Source organism: Somniosus microcephalus, chromosome 14 (genome assembly GCF_052327205.1).
Source record: "Somniosus microcephalus isolate GS21.2 chromosome 14, FLI_Smic_1.0, whole genome shotgun sequence".
Lineage (NCBI taxonomy): Eukaryota > Metazoa > Chordata > Chondrichthyes > Squaliformes > Somniosidae > Somniosus > Somniosus microcephalus.
In genome coordinates, this window is record NC_141000.1 from 122,869,605 (window position 1) to 122,883,896 (window position 14,292).

The following is a 14,292-nucleotide window of genomic DNA, read 5'->3' on the forward strand; positions in this document are numbered from 1 at the left end:
CCCCGATTTACATCATCCCCGATTTACATCATCCCGATTTACATCATCCCCGATTTACATCATCCCGATTTACATCATCCCCGATTTACATCATCCCCGATTTACATCATCCCCGATTTACATCATCCCCGATTTACATCATCACCGATTTACATCATCCCCGATTTACATCATCCCCGATTTACATCATCCCCGATTTACATCATCCCGATTTACATCATCCCCGATTTACATCATCCCCGATTTACATCATCCCCGATTTACATCATCCCGATTTACATCATCCCCGATTTACATCATCCCGATTTACATCATGCCGATTTACAACATCCCGATTTACATCATCCCCGATTTACATCATCCCGATTTACATCATCCCGATTTACATCATCCCGATTTACATCATCCCCGATTTACATCATGCCGATTTACATCATCCCTGATTTACATCATCCCCGATTTACATCATCCCGATTTACATCATCCCCGATTTACATCATCCCGATTTACATCATCCCCCGATTGACATCATCCTCGATTGACATCATCCTCGATTTACATCATCCCGATTTACATCATCCCGATTTACATCATCCCCGATTTACATCATCCCCGATTTACATCATCCCCGATTTACATCATCCTCGATTTACATCATCCCCGATTTACATCATCCCGATTTACATCATCCCGATTTACATCATCCCGATTTACATCATCCCCGATTTACATCATCCCGATTAACATCATCCCGATTTACATCATCCCCGAGTTACATCATCCCCCGATTGACATCCCCCGATTTACATCATCCCGATTTACATCACCCCGATTTACATCATCCCCGATTTACATCATCCCGATTTACATCACCCCGATTTACATCACCCCGATTTACATCATCCCGATTTACATCCCCGATTTACATCATCCCCGATTTACATCATCCCCCGATTGACATCATCTCCGATTTACATCATCCCCGATTTACATCATCCCGATTTACATCATCCTCGATTTACATCATCCCCGATTTACATCATCCCGATTTACATCATCCCGATTTACATCATCACCGATTTACATCATCCCCGATTTACATCATCCCGATTTACATCATCCCCGATTTACATCATCCCGATTTACATCATCCCCGATTTACATCATCCCCGATTTACATCATTCCAATTTACATCATCCCGATTTACATCATTCCAATTTACATCATCCCCGATTTACATCATTCCAATTTACATCATCCCGATTTACATCATCCCCCGATTTACATCATCCCGATTTACATCATTCCAATTTACATCATCCCGATTTACATCATCCCCGATTTGCATCATCCCGATTTACATCATCCCCGATTTACATCATCCCGATTTACATCATCCCCGATTTACATCATCCCGATTTACATCATCCCGATTTACATCATCCCCGATTTACATCATCCCGATTTACATCATCTCGATTTACATCATCCCCGATCCCAATTTACATCATCCCGATTTACGTCATCCCGATTTACATCATCCCGATTTACATCCCCGATTTACATCATCCTGATTTACATCATCCCCGATTTACATCATCCCGATTTACATCATCCCCGATTTACATCTTCCCCGATTTACATCATCCCGATTTACATCATCCCCGATTTACATCATCCCGATTTACATCATCCCCGATTTACATCATCCCCGATTTACATCATCCCGATTTACATCATCCCCGATTTACATCATCCCCGATTCACATCATCCCCGATTTACATCATCCCCCGATTTACATCATCCCCCGATTTACATCATCCCCGATTGACATCATCCCCGATTTACATCATCCCCCGATTTACATCATCCCCCGATTGACATCATCCCCGATTTACATCATCCTGATTTACATCATCCACGATTTACATCATCCCCGATTTACATCATCCCCCGATTTACATCATCCCCCGATTGACATCATCCCCGATTTACATCATCCCGATTTACATCATCCCCCGATTTACATCATCCCCCGATTGGCATCATCCCCGATTTACATCATCCCGATTTACATCATCCCGATTTACATCATCCCCGATTTACATCATCACCGATTTTCATCATCCCGATTGACATCATCCCCGATTGACATCATCCCCGATTTACATCATCCCGATTTACATCATCCCGATTTACATCATCCCTGATTTACATCATCCCGATTGACATCATCCCCGATTTACATCATCCCGATTTACATCATCCCGATTGACATCATCCCCGATTTACATCATCCCGATTTACATCATCCCCGATTTACATCATCCCGATTGACATCATCCCCCGATTGACATCATCCCCGATTTACATCATCCCGATTTACATCCCCGATTTTCTTTTCTGTTCTATAACTGTGTTAACGGTGCCACTGATTCGCTATCAACTCTTTCACACTCCTGGCACAGATGACTCCCTCACCTCCATGTAGTCTCTGTTTCCTGCTCCAGCCCAACAACTCTCCGAGGCCTCTGCGTTCCTCCAATTCTGGCCTTTTGAGCATCCCTGATTTTGATGTTTCCACCGTTGGTGTCCGTGCCTTCAGCATAAATACAGGTTGTTGTTGTTGTTGGTGGAAAATGAAATCCAACCCAGAGTAGATCCGCATTTTCAGGAACTTGGAACAATTTGAAGTACTGACCACCAAAGGGCCTCTAAATATATGGCAGAATGCTAAACTCCGGGTGGATCAACTGAGAAATTCAGGATGGGTGAAGGTGCACATAAGAACATAAGAACATAAGAAATAGGAGCAGGAGTAGGCCAATCGGCCCCTCGAGCCTGCTCCGCCATTCAATAAGATCATGGCTGATCTGATCCTAACCGCCAATCCACTATCACAGAACCATCTCCTGAATCTAACAGATTTAGACACACGAAATAGGAGCAGGATCAGGCTACACGGCCCCTGGGCCCGCTCCGCTACCCACAGGGCCATGACCGATCCGAACCTAGACTCATGTCCAAATTCCTGCCCGCTCCCCGTAACCCTTAATTCCCTTTACTTCTAGGAAACTGTCTATTTCTGTTTTAAATTTATGTAATGATGTAGCTTCTACAGCATTTTGGGGCAGCATATTCCATGGACCTACCACCCTCTGAGTGACGTAGTTCCTCCTCATCTCAGTTTTGAAAGAGCAGCCCCTTATTCTAAGACTATGCCCCCTAGTTCTAGTTTCACCCATCATCGGGAACATCTTCCCCGCATCCACCCGATCCAACCCCTTCACAATCTTATATGTTTCAATAAGATCGCCTCTCATTCTTCTGAACTCCAATGAGTAGAGTCCCAATCTACTCAACCTCTCCTCACATGTCCATCCCCTCATCCCTGGGATTAACCGAGTGAACCTTCTTTGTACTGGCTCGAGAGCAAGTATGTCCTTTCTTAAGTATGGACACCAAAACTGTACGCAGTATTCCAGGTGCGGTCTCACCAATACCTTGCACAACTGAAGCAATACCTCCCTACTTTTATATTCTATCCCCCTAGCAATGAAAGCCAACATTCCATTGGCCTTCTTAATCACTTGCTGCACCTGCATACTAACCTTTTGAGTTTCGTGCACCAGGACCCCCAGATCCCTTTGTACTTCAGTACTTTCCAGTTTCTTGCCATTAAGATAATAACTTGCTCTACGATTTTTCCTGCCAAAGTGCATAACCTCACACTTTCCAGTATTGTATTCCATCTGCCAAATCTCTGCCCACTTACTTAGCCTGTCGATGTCCCCTTGCAGGTTTTTTATGTCCTCCTCACTCACTACTTTCCCTCCCATCTTAGTATCATCTGCAAACTTTGATATGTTACACTCGGTCCCCTCCTCCAAATCGTTAATATAGATTGTAAAGAGTTGGGGACCCAGCACTGACCCCTGTGGAACACCACTAGTTACTGATTGCCAGTCTGAGAATGAACCATTTATCCCAACTCTCTGCCTTCTGTTAGATAGCCAATCCTCTATCCATGCCAGAATATTACCCCCAATCCCGTGATTTTTTATCTTAAGCAATAATCTTTTGTGTGGCACCTTGTCAAATGCCTTTTGGAAGTCTAAGTACACTACGTCCACTGGTTCCCCTTTATCCACCCTATACGTTACTTCCTCAAAGAACTCCAGCAAATTTGTCAAACATGACTTCCCCTTCACAAAACCATGCTGACTTTGTCCTATTAAATTATGATTATCCAAATGTCCTGTTACTGTCTCCTTAATAATGGACTCCTAAATTTTACCTACCACAGATGTTAGGCTAACCGGTCTATAGTTTCCAGCATTCTGTCTACTGCCCTTTTTAAATAAGGGTGTTACATTAGCAGTTTTCCAGTCTGCCGGGACCTTTGCCGAGTCCAGGGAGTTTTGGAAAATTATTACCAATGCATCCACAATCCCTACCGCCACTTTCCTCAAGACCCAAGGATGTAAGCCATCAGGTCCAGGTGATTTATCCGCCTTGAGTCCCATTATTTTACCGAGTACCACTTCCTTAGTGATTTTGATCGTGTTTAGCTCCTCCCCCCCTTTAGCCCCCTGTTTGTCCAGTGTTGGGATATTCTTAGTGTCTTCTACTGTAAAGACTGATGTAAAATATTTATTCAGTGTTTTTGCCATCTCCATATTTCCCACCATTAATGTCCAGGTCTCATCCTCTAAGGGACCAACATTCACTTTAGCCACCCTTTTTCTTTTTATATAACTATAAAAACTCTTACTATCTGTTTTTATATTTTTTGCTAATTTACTTTCATAATCTATCTTCCCTTAATCAATCTTTTTGTTATTTTTTGCTGTCTTTTAAAGTTTTCCCAATCCTCTATCCTCCCACTAGATTTGGCTACCTTATATGCCCTTGCTTTTAGTCGAATACTATCCTTAATTTCTTTACTTAGCCACGGATGGCTGTCTTTTCTTTTACACCCTTTTCTTCTCAGTGGAATATATATTTTTTGGAAGTTGTAAAATAACTCCTTAAATGTACACCACTGATCATGTATCGTCTTACCCTTTAATCTATTTTCCCAATCCACTCTACTCAATTCCGCTCTCATACCTTCATAGTCTCCTTTATTCAAGCTTAGCACGCTTGTTTGAGATCCAACCTTCTCACCCTCTAATTGAATATGGAATTCAACCATGTTATGGTCACTCATTCCAAGGGGATCCTTTACTAGGACATTTTTAATTAATCCTGTCTCGTTACACAGGACCAGATCTAAGGTTGCTTGCCCCCTGGTCGGTTCAGTTACATACTGCTCAAGAAACCCATCCCTAATACACTCAATGAACTTATCCTCAAGGCTGCCCTGCCCAATTTGATTTGTCCAATTAATATGATAGTTAAAATCCCCCATAATTATAGATGTTCCCTTATTACAAGCCTCAACTATTTCCTGATTGATACTCCGTCCAACAGAGTTGCCACTGTTCGGAGGCCTATAGACTACGCCCACTAGTGTTTTTTTCCCCTTATTATTCCTTACCTCCACCCAAACTGTTTCATTATCCTGATCTTTTGACCCAATATCATTTCTCTGTATTACAGTGATTCCTTCCTTTATTAACATAGCCACCCCACCTCCCCTTCCTTCCTGCCTGTCCTTCCTGATCGTTAAATAACCTGGTATGTTTAATTCCCAGGCATTGCCACCCTGCAGCCATGTTTCTGTAATGGCCACAAGATCATACCCATATGTAGTTATTTGTGCCATTAACTCGTCTATTTTGTTACGAATGCTACGTGCATTCAGATAGAGAACTTTCAAAGATGTTTTGTGACACTTAGTTCCTGCTTTTGCCCTTTTTATTACTTTACCTTTTACTCCATACCTTCTGCCCCTTCCTGACATGCTCTGGTTTTTAATTTCCCCACTGCTACCTAAGTCTATGACCTTCTCTGTTGTCATTTTTATTATTTGCCCTCTAGGAACCTCCCCCCCACTAGTTAGTTTAAAGCCCTCTCTACAGCCCTAGTTATATGGTCCGCCAGGACTCTAGTCCCAGCACTGGCCAAGTGAAGCCCGTCCCAACGGAACAGCTCCCTCCTGCCCCAGTACTGGTGCCAGTGTCCCAGGAAGCAAAACCCATTTCTCCCACACCAGTCTTTGAGCCACGCATTTAACTCTCTAATTTTATTTGTCCTAGCCAAATTCGCTCGTGGCTCAGGTAATAATCCAGAGATTATTACCCTTGTGGTTCTGCTTTTTAATTTGGCCCCTAGCAGCTCAAACTCCCTCAGCAGAACCTCCTTCCTTGTCCTATCTATGTCATTGGTACCAACATGGACCACGACAACTGGATCCTCCCCCTCCCACTCCAAGTTTCTCTCCAGTCCAGAGGAGATGTCCTTAACCCTGGCACCGGGCAGGCAACACAGCCTTCGGGATTCTCGCTCTCGGCTGCAAAGAACTCTATCTATCCCCCTAACGATACTATCCCCTACCACTACAACATTTCTTTTAACTCCCCCCACTTGAATGGCCCCCTGCTCCACGGTGCTGTGGCCAGGTTGCTCATCCTCCCTGCAGTCCCTGCTCCTGTCCCCACAGGGAGTAAGAGCCTCGAACCTGTTGGACAAGTGCAAGGGCTGCGGCTCCTCCAACACTACCTCCTGGATCCCCGTACTTGCCTCAGTTCTAGTCACACCATCCTGACCCTGGCCACGGACTACATCTGAATTAATTAATCTAATTGGTGTGACTACCTCGTGATACACAGAGTCCAGGTAACTCTCCCCCTCCCTGATGTGTCTCCCTGTTTGAAGCTCGGACTCCAGCTCTTCAACACGGAGCCGGAGTTCCTCGAGCAGCCAACACTTACTGCAAATGTGATCACCGTGAGCATCAATGGTGTTCACCAGCTCCCACATATTGCAGCAGCAACACATCACCTGATCTCCCATTCTATGTAATTAATTAAATTTATTAATATTATTCTTAAATATCCTCTGCCCCGATTCTAGATGGTGAATATCACACCTTAGAAACATTTAAGCTTAAAAGGGAGAAATACTTACCAACCAATCACTTACCCGCTTTCTGGTGACGTCACACTTGGATTACTTTTTACCTCTCTCCTTCCAGACTGGAGATTGGTAAACCTTACCTGGTCTCTGGGACTTTTATACCCCGCTCTGCCGCTCAGGTTTCCCGCCGACGCTGTGAGGCCTTACCTGGTCTCTGGGGACTTTTATACCCCGCTCTGCCGCTCAGGTTTCCCGCCGACGCTGTGAGGCCTTACCTGGTCTCTGGGGACTTTTATACCCCGCTCTGCCGCTCAGGTTTCCCGCCGACGCTGTGAGGCCTTACCTGGTCTCTGGGGACTTTTATACCCCGCTCTGCCGCTCAGGTTTCCCGCCGACGCTGTGAGACCTTACCTGGTCTCTGGGGACTTTTATACCCCGCTCTGCCGCTCAGGTTTCCCGCCGACGCTGTGAGGCCTTACCTGGTCTCTGGGGACTTTTATACCCCGCTCTGCCGCTCAGGTTTCCCGCCGACGCTGTGAGGCCTTACCTGGTCTCTGGGGACTTTTATACCCCGCTCTGCCGCTCAGGTTTCCCGCCGACGCTGTGAGACCTTACCTGGTCTCTGGGGACTTTTATACCCCGCTCTGCCGCTCAGGTTTCCCGCCGACACTGTGAGGCCTTACCTGGTCTCTGGGGACTTTTATACCCCGCTCTGCCGCTCAGGTTTCCCGCCGACGCTGTGAGGCCTTACCTGGTCTCTGGGGACTTTTATACCCCGCTCTGCCGCTCAGGTTTCCCGCCGACGCTGTGAGGCCTTACCTGGTCTCTGGGGACTTTTATACCCCGCTCTGCCGCTCAGGATTCCCGCCGACGTCTCCCACTTGAAGAATTTTAAGTTAATTGCTCCCTCATCTCCAAGCTCTGGAATTCCCTCCCTAAACCTCTCCGCCTCTCTACCTCTCTTTCCCCCTTGAAGATGCTCCTTAAAACCTACCTCTTTGACCAAACTTTTGGTCACCTGCCCTAATATCTCCTTATGTGGCTCAGTGTCAATTTTTGTTTTATAACATAAGATCATAAGAAATACGAGCCTGTTCCGCCATTCAATAAGATCATGGCTGATCTTCTACCTCATCTCCACTTTCCTGCACTATCCCCATATTCCTTGATTCCCTTAATATTCAAAAATCTATCAATCTCTGTCTTGAATATACTCAATGACTGAGCCTCCACAGCCCTCTGGGGTAGAGAATTCCAAAGATTCACCACCCTCTGAGTGAAGAAATTTCTCCTCATCTCAGTCCTAAATGGCCGACCCCTTATTCTGAGACTGTGACACCCGGTTCTAGACTTCCCAGCCAGGGGAAACATCCTCCCTGCATCTACCCTGTCAAGCCCTGTAAGAATTTTGTATGTTTCAATGTGATCACCTCTCATTCTTCTAAACTCTAGAGAATATAACATAGAAACATAGAAGATAGGAGCAGGAGTAGGCCATTCGGCCCCTTGAGCCTGCTCCGCCTTTCAATGATATCATGGCTGATCATCCAAACTCAGTATCCTGTCCCTGCCTTCTCCCCATATCCCTTGATCCCTTTTGCCTTAAGAAATATATCTAACTCCTTCTTGAATATATTTAATGAATTGGCCTCAACTGCCTTTTGTGGTAGAGAATTCCACAGGTTCACCACTCTCTGGGTGAAGAAATTCCTCCTCATCCCTGTCCTAAATGGCTTACCCCTTATCCTTAGACTGTGACCCCTGGTTCTGGACTCCCCGGCCATCGGGAACATCCTTCCTGCATCTAGTCTGTCTAGTCCTGTTAGAATTTTATAAGTTTCAATGAGATCCCCTCTCATTCTTCTAAACTCCAACGAGTATAAGCCCAATCGACCCAATCTCTCCTCATACGTCATTCCTGCCATCCCAGGTATCAGCCTGGTGAACCTTCGCTGCACTCCCTCTATGGCAAGTACATCCTTCCTTAGGTAAGGAGACGAAAACTGTACACAATACTCAAGGTGTGGTCTCACCAGGGCCCTGTATAATTGCAGGAAGACGTCTTTACTCTTATACTCAAATCCTCTTGTAATAAAGGCCAACATACCATTTGTTTTCCTAATTGCTTGCTGTACCTGCATGTTAACTTTCAGTGATTCGTGCACAAGGACGCCCAGGTCCCTCTGAACACCAACATTTCCCAATCTCTCACCCTTTAAAAAATACTCTGCTTTTCTATTTTTCCTACCAAAGTGGATAATTTCACATTTCTCCATATTATATTCCATTTGCCATTTCTTGCCCACCCACGCAATCTGTCTATACCCCCTTGAAATATCTTTGCATCCTCCTCACAACTTACATTCCCACCCAGCTTTGTACCATCAGCAAACTTGGATATATTACATTTGGCCCCCTCATCCAAATTATTGATGTAGATTGTGAATAGCTGAGGCCCAAGCACTGATCCTTGCGGTACCCCACTAGTTACAGCCTGCCAACCAGAAACTGACCCGTTTATTCCTGCTCTCTGTGTTCTGTCTTAACCAATCCTCAATCCAATAATGCTCCTGTGAAGCGACTTGGGACGTTTTACTACGTTAAAGGCGCTACGTAAATGCAAGTTGCTGCTGTGGGAGTGAATGCAATGCAGCTCCTTTATAATGTACACATCGTCCTCTCGCTTGTACCTGCTGTGCCTTGCCCTGGTAACCTGTATTCAGCCTCATAAACACAGAGGAATAACTGATATCTACTCATCAGGCATTCAAAGGACAGAGAAACAGGCAGATACTGGCATCAGAAAAACTTTATTTTTGGAATAATTTTTTTTTTACATTCATTTGAGAATATATTTACAATAGCACAGCATCAGGAATAAAAAGAGACCAAACTATCAACAAATGGATTGCAAGCGGAAACATTGGAAAATGTTTAAAGTAATTGGTAGAAGGATTAGAGGGGAGTTGAGGAGAACTGTTTTCACCCAGAGGGTGGTGGGGGTCTGGAACTCACTGCCTGAGAGGGTGGTAGAGGCAGAAACCCTCATCACATTTAAAAAGTACTTGGATATGCACTTGAAGTGCGGCAACCTACAGGGCTACGGACCAAGTGCTGGAAAGTGGGATTAGGCTGGAGAGCTCTTTTTCACGACGGGCCGAATGGCCTCCTTCTGTGCCGTAAATTTCTATGATTCTATGATAAATGCAAGCGTTAGCCAATCTCAACTGTGGTGATGGTGCGGGTGTTATAATTAACACTCGCGTCCTTGGGTTAGGGAGGGAACAATTGATCCGATGGCTTTTCTCAAAAATCAGGCTCAGCTGTGATTCCCCCACAGTCAAATAGTCCGCACACAGTGACTGTCAAGACTCACACATGTAACGTGGCCACTTGGATGTGGTATTGGCAGGAAGGAGACACAGTGTGTTGGTGCTCCGACACATTGGGTCCTGGAGTGATAGGGTGCTGGGTCTTGTGTTGGTGACTGTCCCTGAACAATGCAAACATGGACAGCTCCAGAACCCAGCCCTCCTAACGCTAAGGCAGAGAAGGTCAAGACCAAAAGGCAGCCATTCTCCCCCGTCCCTCGTTACCCCCCCGCCTTCACCATCCCCCAAGGCAAAACCAAAGAGCAGGTCATCCCTTCCCCAGGGGGCGCCATGCTGCCCTGTACAAAGGACTTTGCTAAGGGGTCAAGAGTGACATTGGCTGAACCATTAGGAGAAACTTATCGATCCCCTGCCCCCACTCCCCGCACCCACCTCCCGCAGCCCCCTCCAGCCCGTCCCCCCAACCACACCCTAAGGTAGAGGACAGCAATCCAAATAGATTTCAATATCAAATTGGTGGAAGAAATGACAGATGTTTATATTAATAACAAAATGACTAAACATGATAAAATATTTATTTGACTTAAAAAAATGTGTGGTGAGATATGAATTTACAGATGGAATGATTCATTCTGCCTGAAAGGGCGGTGGAAGCAGATTCAATAGTAACTTTCAGAAGGGAATTGGATAAATTCTTGAAGTGGAAAAATTTACAGGGCTCTGGGGAAAGAACAGGGGGGAGTGGGACTAATTGGAGAGCTCTTTCAAAGAGCCGGCACAGGCACGATGGGCCGAATGGCCTCCTCCTGTGCCGTGTGATTCTAAGTCAGTACCTTCTGGAGAGCAGGGAGAGTGTGGGGGGAGGGAGGAAGAAAATTGACAAACCAAAATTTAAAAAAATGAAAGCAATGGAAAACAACGTGGAAAAAGAAAAGAAAATCGAATCTCCCGTCGACGTCGCTGTCTGGTCTCACACGTGAAGAGCAGGGCAGTTGGGTGAGATACCTAATGACTGTAGACCATGGAATCCTCTGCCAGGCATGCACCCTGCCTTCAGGAGAGGAATGGAGGGGGAGAGGAATTCCCTTGTACTGATACAATCGGCATTCATGAAACCAGGAGCTGAATTGATTCAGAAAAATCCAGAATCGAACCATTAATATTGTGAGTTCCTTAACACATTTGTGTTCAGCTGCACAAACCTGACGGCCCTTCTGGTTTTTAGTGTCGACAGCATCTTTTCTCTTTGCTTCTTGAAGTGAAGGGTTGGGGATGGGGCGAGGTGGGTGGGAGGGCGATGCAGCACCGGGTCCTGGGGGTAGGGGTCAGTGGTACTGGCTGGGGGAGGATTGGGGGAGTAGGGAGTCGGGGCCCTTGTACTTTCGTAGAGGAAACGCTTCAAGGACACCCTCAAAGCCTCCTTGAAAAAGTGTAACATCCCCACCGACACCTGGGAATCCCTGGCCCAAGACCGCACAAAGTGGAGGAGAAGCATCCGGGAAGGCGGCGAACACCTTGAGTCTCTTCGCCGGGAGCAAGCGGAAGCCAAGCGCAAGGAGCGCACGTCAACCCAAGCACCCCACCCAACCGCCCCTTCAACTACCGCCTGCCCCACCTGTGACAGAGACTGTAGGTCCTGCATTGGACTCATCAGTCACCTGCGAACTCATTTTTAATGTGGAAGCAAGTCATCCTCGGTTCCGAGGGACTGCCTAAGAAAAAGAAGAAGACTTTCACTCCATCTCTGCCTCTCAGAGATGGGACGGATTGCTGCTCATCCTCTTGAAGTGAAGAGTTGGGGATGGGGTGAGGTGGGTGGGAGGGTGATGCAGCACCGGGGCCTGGGGATGGGGGTCAGTGGTACTGGATGGGGGAGGATTGGGGGAGTAGGGAGTCGGGGCCCTTGTACTTTCACTCCACCTCTGCCTCTCAGAGACAGGACGGATTGCTGCTCATCCTCTTGATGCGATGCGTTAAATTTGCACGAGGGTAAAGAGGCTCGTCCTGGCAAGGTGTCTGTCTGTCCCCCCGCTGCGGAGATCTCCAGAGGCGCTGGTGGTCAGGAATTCCAATTGCTCGGAGACACAGAGAGACACTTCAAAAAAAAAGGTGTTGCTTCTGAGTGAAAAGAAAAATGAAAACCTGTTAATTCTAACAACATAGACAAAGCTGAACTAAAGACAACATAAACTGCTACTGATCAATTGGATCAAACAGGTGGGACGTTGATATTGCTGTGAAGAGTGCAGACAATTGATTACCAAATCTATCACGCTGTTTATCAGCAACATCGATCAGATTTTATATTTCTTTCAATGATATAGAAAATTTTAGAAGTTGAAGGTAAGTATCAGAAATAACAGGAGGAGAATAATTGTTGAAATATATGAGACATTCAGTCCAATCGATTTCTATTCCTGTATGTCCTCCTCCGCCATCACCCACCCTCCCCCAGCCCCATTTACACCCCTCCACCCCTTAAGGCGCTGTCCCTTACTGCTGAACGGGTGCTGGAGGACACCTGGCTCCTCGTGAATTGGTCACTCTTCACGTCTGAGCCTAGGGGCCGTGATTGTCAGCAGGTTATCCGCTCGTGGGGTGGGCTCCTTTGTGATTCCATCCTCAGGCTGATACTCCCAGTGCAGTGCTGAGGGAGTGCTGCACTGTCAGAGGTGCCGTCTTTCAGGTGAGACTTTAAACCGAGGCCCCGTCTGCTCTCTCAGGTGGACGTAAAAGATCCCATGGTCACTATTTCGAAGAAGAGCAGGGGAGTTCTCCCCGGTGTCCTGGGCCAATATTTATCCCTCAATCAACATCACTAAAAACAGATTATCTGGCCATTATCACATTGCTGTTTGTGGGAGCTTGCTGTGCGCAAATTGGCTGCCGCGTTTCCCACATTACAACAGTGACTGCACTTCAAAAGTGCTTCATTGGTTGTAAAGCGCTTTGAGACATCCGGTGGTCGTGAAAGGCGCTGTAGCAATGCAAGTCTTTCAAGTCTTTCTGTTCATGCTGAGCCCATTCTGCAGCAAGCATCAGTGGGCAGCGGTATGAAGTGGAAGCCTCTCCAGGGCCTCATCCCTCCCCGGCTCCATCACCACCTCCAGTTCCCGAGTCCCTGTGTCGCACTCCTGTCCTCCAACTCCAGCCTATTTCTCATTTCCAGCTCCCTCTGCTCCACTATCAACAGTCTCTGGTTAGGCCTCAGCTGGAGTACTGTGCCCAATTCTGGGCACCACATTTTAGGAAGGATGTCAAGGCCTTGGAGAGGGTGCGGAGGAGATTTACTGGAATGGTACCAGGAATAAAAGACTTCAGTTACAAGGAGAAACTAGAGAAGCTGGGATTGTTCTCCTTAGAGCAGAGAAGGCTAAGGTGAGATTTAATAGAGGTGTTCAAAATTATGAGAGGTTTTCAATGAATAAATGACGAGAAACTCTTTCCAATGGCAGGAGGGTCAGTAATCAGAACACACAGATTTTATATAATTGGCAGCTACCTCTGTACCTTTGGAAACCTTCTTTCAGACCCTCCCCTTTGGCTGTGCTTTCGCTCCCTCCCTCATGCCCCTCGTCCCCATCCTGCTCCCCACCTCATCACCCTCCTCAGCCCACTGTCCACTCACTATCCCACTCCTGTATCATACACTGAGATGCCTCTTGGTCCGTGCTATAGAACAATTGCACTGCGTCAATTGCTGCCCTAGTTGAGATCAGCTACTGAATTGCTGGCCAAGAATCGATCCTACACCCTGGAATCGTCCTACAAGGCTCAGTGCCACATCTGGGCGGGTCGTCTGGGGCGTATGTTCACTAAAGAAAAAAAGAAAGACGAGCATTAATACAGCGCACTTCACGACCAAAGTGCTGTAGAGCCAATGAAGTACTTTTTCAGTGCAGTTACTGTTGAAATGTGGGAAACGCAGCAGCCAA

The 14,292-nt window shown here is 46.4% G+C and overlaps 1 long non-coding RNA gene across 12 annotated transcripts in view; it reads right to left on the bottom strand.

Moving 5' to 3' along the window:
• Positions 1 to 9,816: 9,816 nt before the first annotated feature.
• The window catches only part of LOC147107890 (uncharacterized), a 420,818-nt gene continuing 416,342 nt past the window's right edge, over positions 9,817 to 14,292 (bottom strand). For 10 of the 12 annotated variants that reach the window (XR_015080907.1, XR_015080906.1, XR_015080908.1 and 7 more), the window contains one exon: positions 9,817 to 12,475. This is a non-coding gene — a long non-coding RNA (uncharacterized LOC147107890). The other 2 variants (XR_015080912.1, XR_015080902.1) reach the window with 1 other exon arrangement.